The following is a 7,367-nucleotide window of genomic DNA, read 5'->3' as shown; positions in this document are numbered from 1 at the left end:
TTTTTTTTTTTTGTAGGAGAGAAAAGCTAGATTGGAATATAGTAATGTTCGCAAGGGAAAGCCTTTTCAAAATGAAGAGGTGTACCGACTTTTCAAAGCCCATGTTCTCGGATTCAATCCCGAAGAAATTGATCCTACTCAAAATATGGAAGATGAATCGGATGCTCCTAGTGTTAATGCTTCAACAAGTAGTGCTCAAGAAAGAAGCGACCCAAGATGGCATGAAGAGGATGACCTTCGTCGACCAACGGGAAAAACGACTCAACAAACGCAAGCTTCGGATCTAGCGGCCATCAATGACGGAACCGAGCGTCTTTTGAAAGATTTTAGTGAAGAGAATGCAAAAAGATGGAAAGATTGGATGGACAAGAAGAATATTTATTAACTATTGCAGAGACAAAAAAGAAATCCGTGGATTTGGCTTTGGAGAAACATGAACTCGAAGTGTTGGATGTGGTGGTTGAGACCTTGCCGGAATGGAAGCAACAATTTATGTTGGATAAACAAAATAAGATTTTGGAAAAACATGGTTATCCTCCTAGAACACTTGGTTATCCTAGCACTAGAAATATTCATCATTTCAATATATGAAACCATGTAGCTTATGGAACTATGTAACTTCAATTATTTTAGTTTTTCTTTTTCAATTTGATGTAGTGGAATCAATGTAGTTGAAGTATTTTTAGTATCAATCAATTTTATCTTCTTTTTGATTTGATTTGGTTCAATATATGAAACCAAAAAACTAGTTTGTTCAAGAGGAAAAAATGAGAGACTAGAAAAAAAAACTAAGTATAGGATAGGAGAAGTAGAGTAGCTCCTGGATGTTTTTTGTGGTTAGCGAAATTAAGATTGTATTGTGATTTATATGACTCTGTGTTATATATAATAAAGTACTTGGAATCTTGCACAGATAAACACCTAAAAAACACCATGCCAACCATAATTTCCCTCATAAAACGTCTAGCAAACAACACATGATTCTTGTATACTTTTCAAAAACAAATTGAGCAAACCATGCTAAACATCTCAAATTGAATAGGAAAGGAAATCTGGGTGTGAAGGGAATTGATAAAGCTCTTAAATATAAGCAACTGCAAAAACCAAACCCAAATATTGGAATATAATTAGATTTAGGCCTGTTTTTCAATCCGATAGACAACCATATGCCTGTTTTTTTTTTAATTTTCAAATCTAGGCCTCCATCCATGTTTCCATCCAAATCCATTTCTTTTGTCAATTTCTCGGTCAAAAAGGTCAATTTCTCATCAGACGAGATGAGTTAATGAAGCGTAATTACCCCTTTGCCCTCTATACACGTGGAGGCTATTAGGTGTAGATTAGACACGTGTTGTAAATTAGCCACGCGTAACGTACCCATTTTCCCTCTAAATACGTGTGATCCAAGATACGTGGTGGTCATCCGAGATGGAAAGAAAAATGGAAAGCTAGGATTAACTCACTTCGTAATTAACGACCCCATCATGAGATCTTAGTCGTTTATCTAAATTTCATTGGATATTGATGTTTTTGGACGGCTGAGATGAAATAAACATGGGGGAAAAGATTAAAGTAGAGAGAAAAGGTCTTTCACTTTCTCTATTTTCCCTTCTTCGTCTCTCCATTTCTTCCCTCTCTCCATTTTTCCCCTCTGCAACTAATTTTTCTTTTTCTGCAATTTTCTTTCTTCTGTTACTGTGTAAGATGAGTATACCTAATAGATCAAAGAAACTACTAAGTAAGTTGGATTCAGAGACTGAAGAGAATATGGATAAAAGAAAGAAAACAAAGAAACGGCGAGGTAGAACACGAACTGAAAGGTAACAACAAGACCCTTATTGTATTTTAGGGTTTTTGGAAATTTTCGATTTCTAGGGTTTAGGGAAATTTTCGATTTCTAGGGTTTATGGGTGTTTCGATTTCTTTGGGTTATGGGTATTTTCGATTTCTAGGGTTTATGGGTATTTCGATTTTTCTGGGTTGTGGGTATTTATGATTTCTAGGGTTAGGGTTTATGTGTTTGATTTTTAGATGATTCTGTTGATTTTCGTTTCTCTATAAATTGACCCTTGATTTTTCCAGGGTTTGTTTGTGTTAGATTTCTAGGGTTTATTTGACTCTGTTTATTACTCTGTTTTTCAACTTGTTTATGTAATATGATTTATGTTCATATGTTCATATGTTGATATTTTGATATGTTGATAGTTGCTGAGAATAGCTAATATGATTTATGTTGTAGGAATGAATCTGCAAGTGTGAAATGATGTTGATAATTGTTGTTGAATTGTTGTTGTTGGATGATGCTGATAATTTGAATTATGTTTCTTGTAGGAATGATGTTGATGTTGACAAGATGCCTTTCAGAAGCTTTAAGGTAAATGTGATAGGAACTTGCCATAGTTTGGAGTTTAGGGACTGTGCTAAATAGGATATGGGACTTAATAGGTTAAAGGACATGATAAGGCCAAAGCTGAGACTAAAGGGTGATGAGAAGATAGACATATTGTGGTCAGATGATCTTTGTACTCCCACGTCACTGGATAAAGAAGAAGAGTTCAAGTCTTTATGGGATACTACTAAGTTTGATGAGAATGGTTGGAGTTAGGTTTATATGCAAGTGTTGGATGGTGAGGTTGGTACAATTCCTCCACACTAGTACTTTACACCAGTAAAGAAGACACCCCCAAAGAAGGCTGTATCCAAAAGAAATAGCACACCAAATCAAGCAGCAATATCTGAAGAAACTCAAGAAGAAACTCAAGCAGCAATATCTAATCATGATTGTAGTACACCTAGAAGTTCAAGAAGAAGCCAAAGGCTAGCAGCATTGTTTAAGAAGCAAATTGGAGGAAAAACTAAGAAGAAGTTGTTTTTTGAAATCTCAGATGATAAAGTATGTGAAGAAACTCAAGTAGCAGAGTCAAATGTGGATAATGACATCCCTATTCCAGAAGCTTATGTTCCTCAATTCTGTGAAGAACCAACACAGACAAGTTTAGCTGAAAACATGCCTTATCCAGATGAATTTGTTCCTCAAAGCATAACACAAGCAACTATGACAGAAGAAGAAGAAGAGTTTAATCATGATTTCTGGGTTGAAGCTACTACACAAGCAAGTGTTCTTGAAGATATTTACAGATTGAGTGAAGAATATAAGAAGAGTGATGAGTTTGGAGTTCAACTTCCAAATATTAAAGAAGATGAGTGCCATCCTGATGAGGATATCAACAATGTCCCTGGATATGAACAAGAGCTTAAAGATGATATGGAGTACAAGAAGTTTTTGAAGAAGGTTGAGAATAGGTATTTATCTGACAAGGGAAGTGACAGTGAGATGGGGATCTAGACTTTGGTGAAGTTTAGGTGGAAAATGACAAAGAAGGTAATGATGTTACTTTACATTTGTTGTTTGTCATTTTTGTTGATTGTTATATTTGTTGTTTATTGCAAATGGGTACTAATGTTTTTGTTTTCTTACTTTAATTGCAGAAGACCATAATGGGGACTTATTGGATTATCAGTCTGAAAAGGAACAAGAAGGTGAAGATGATGTTTTTGGGGTGGAGAAGGCTTAAGTTGAGTGTAGTGGTGTTACACATGACAATTCAGAGTTTGAGAAGGAATATGCACATCACCTTACGGAAGAAGATAATCAGGATATGTTCCCAGCTGAAGATGAAGAGTCATTGAATCCAAATGACCTCATAGTTGGAAGTAAGTTTATGAGTAAAGAATCCTTTTATGCACATGTGAATAACTACTGTATCATGAACAAACATCAGACTTATGCTACTAAGAGTTCCACAACCAAGCTGAGGGTCAAGTGCATTCATTGAAGGACTCAAGAATGTCCAATGTTCATTTATGGCATGGTCAATAAAGGTGAAGGTAAAACTTTTACACTTAGAGGCTTTATTGTCACTCACACCTGCAATGGTGACAAAGATGACTTGAACAAGCTTGCAACACCAAAGTATGTAACTGACTGGTACTATGAGAAGATGAAGACTGAGCTTCGAAATAATGAACCAGTACCATGTCCATATGACTTATCAACACATTTCAATAAATCCAGGAAAGTTAATATGAGGTATCATATTTCATGGAGAGCAAGGGTGAAGGTGTTGGAGAAACTACATGGCAGTTATGAGAAGAGCTACTCACTGGTGCCTGCATTCTATGAAATGGTCAAGGCATAACATTTTATTTAAGTTTTTGTATTTTTGTAATTATCTCAATGTCTTTGTTTGACAACACTTTCTTTAAGTTGTTTGTATTTTTGTAATTATCTCCTAAATATATTGGTTCATGTCATTCTGTTTGTAGAGGACAAATCCAGGCAGTATAGCAACTTTTTCTTATGGAACTACAGACAACACTTTCTTGTCCATGACAATTTGCTTCAAACCCACTATAGTTGGATTCTTGTCTGGTTGTAGAAAGATCATTGGCCTTGATGGATGTCATTTGAATGGGAAGTTTGGTGGTGTGATGTTACATGCAACTGGATTGGATGCTCAAAATGGATTAGTTCCATTAGGTATGATGGTATGCAGGAATGAGACAATAGAGAATTGGAAGATATTCTTGGAGGATTTGAAGAAGCTGCTGGGTGATGATCATGAGTTTACCTTCATCTCTAACAAGCAGAAGGGGATTTTAGAAGCTGTTGATTATCACTTTCCCTTGTTTGAGCACAAACAATGTGTCAGGGGAGCTCATTTATTTCCATTTATTTTCAGTTTTGTTCTGTTATGTTTTAATCATTTATTACCCTTTGTAGTACATCATTTATTTTGTTTTAATTTTCAGTTGTTAATCATTTATTGGTTTTGCAGGCACTTGATGGACAACTTTAAGAAGTACTACAAGGGGTACAAAATCCAGACTCATCTTTGGAATGCTGCCAAGTGTTATAAGATCAAACACTTTAATGTAAATCTTCATTACTTCTCTTGAATCACACAATTATTATAAGATTAAACACTCACTTTAAAGGTTAAACACTTTAATGTAAGATTAAATACTTTAATGTAATGCTTCACACAATTACTTCTCTTCAGCAACATATGGATGCTATGACAGCTGAGAGTATAGAGGCTACAAGATTTCTCATGGATGAAAGGCCTGAAACCTGGTCTAGGGCTCATTTTACACCTACTAGCAAATGTGAGCACATCAACAACAACTTCTCAGAATCCTTCAACAATATGGCCAAGAAGATTAGAGAGAAGTCAATCTGCAATCTAAGTTTGATGTATGGACAACTGGTGATGGGACTTTTCAACAAGAAGAGGAATGAAGATGTAAAATGGAAGGATGGTGACCTTATTCCAAAGGCAATGCAGCTGATTACCAAAATGTGTGACTTGACCACAAATTTTCAACTAGAGCGTTTTGTTAGGGGGAAGTATATGAGGTTACAAGTTGTCATGGAGCGATCTTTGTTGTGGATTTTCCAAAGAGGACTTGTAGCTGTTTGCAACGGCCATTGAGGGGTTTTGTATGCCAACATGCTGTATGTGCTCTAAAGCCATTGAGACCTGTTTGGGCTGAGTAAGTATTGTACTTTTGTCCTTATAATATTTCTATACTTTTCATAGTGATAATGTACTTTGGACATTTCTTAATTTTAATTGGTTTGTCCTAACTGATTTCTTTTTTACATGTTGGGTATTGTTGCAGGTATTGTGACAAGTATTATTGGGTTGACAGCTACAAGAGAACATATGCTCCAGAATTCAACCCATTGTTGGGCCCAGAAGACTATGAAAAGGTACATTATCACGATGAAAAGTCTTTGACCCATTCTTTCTTTTGTCATTATCATTTGTTGTATAATAAATAAAGTACCCATTCTTTTTTTTCTTCTTCTTATTCAGACAACATTGAAAGAGATGATTAAACCTCCAGTGAGCATCAGAAAACCAGGTAGACCAAGGGGAAAGAGAATTAGAGCATATGATGAACCTCCACCACAGGAAAGAAGAGTAGAAGATGAAGAGATGTGGAGAACCAGGTCACTATGAAAAGACCTGTGCTGGAAGAGCAGTTGGTTCTAATCCAAAGGTACCAAAGGCTAGAACCCGTGTTGATGGTGATACTTTCACAACTTATGAATCTGGTCCATCAAAGAGGAACAAGAAAGCTGCAAAAGTTGTTCATGGTTCATCTGCAGGTCAAAGTACCAGTGTAAGGGGTGCAACTAAGACCAAATCCAATAGCCAGAGCTGTGTTGGTGAATCATCTCAGCAAGCTGCTGCAAGATCTGAAAAAGGTGTTAAGGGAAAGACAAAAGCAAAAGTTGGAACTTCTCAAACCTCATGTATGAATCAGAACTTCAAGAAAGTTGGTATAGTTAGCAACAATGTCAACTTCACAGTGTCAGATCCAAAGAGCAAGAAGAAAACAAAGAAGTATGTGAAGATCTGAGTTGGTTATGTTGATTGAGTTTCATTTTGTGTAGAAGATATGTATGTTGGAAGTTTCTTTTTCACTTTGGATTGTTGGTGCAGTTTTATGATAATGAATTTTAAGACAATGTATGTTGGAAGTTTCTTTTGCATAATATTTTCAGATTACAACTTCTGTTTCATTACATTTTCAGATTTTTCTTAAACTCATTACATACTTCTAGTACTTTCCCTTTCAATGTCTCTTTTGTTTCAATTACAAGTGCATCTGAAGCCCATCTGAAAGCATCACAATCTTTTTTCTTACGTACCAGATATGCTATTTTCAGATTGTGTTGATTCTTACAAACCTTTAGTTCTAACTTTGAATTGCAGTTTTGTTTGAAGCAGGGGTGACTGTTTAATGGACAATTATTGAAACAGTGGTTCTCATCTCCACAGGCAATGCAGCTATGTTGGCTTGGAAGCTTGATTTGAAGTGATGTAGATGGAGAAGAAGCAAGATCAAACCACTCAAAGTAGTTGCAGGTGGCATTCAAACATTTGAAGAAGGCCCTTCCATTTGTTTGATCGGTTTTAGATCTCAATAATGCTCTAACTCCATTACAAGGTACATGTTTGCACCTTGAATATACCCAGGGACAACTCTTGGTTTCATGGTCTTCTTTGTCACACATATCACACTGCACCTTGATGCTGCTAGTGTTGTATTTTGATGAAGGATGAACACCACCAACCATTTTTAGATCTGAATGAAAATGAGACAAAAAAGAAGATATGAACTTCTATTACTGATTTAACCTCTTTAACTATTTATTTGATGCTGCCTAATAATTTGATGCGCCGCCTTTTTAGTCGTTTGTAGGTTATATACCCAATGCCGGAAGTCATTTAACTATTTATTTTAGCTAAAAATTAATATTGGATGGTTTCCGTCTGTAGTTCCGTACGCAT

This window comes from Papaver somniferum, chromosome 10, assembly GCF_003573695.1.
Source record: "Papaver somniferum cultivar HN1 chromosome 10, ASM357369v1, whole genome shotgun sequence".
NCBI classification, from domain to species: domain Eukaryota; kingdom Viridiplantae; phylum Streptophyta; class Magnoliopsida; order Ranunculales; family Papaveraceae; genus Papaver; species Papaver somniferum.
Note: the sequence above shows the minus strand (reverse complement) of the source record.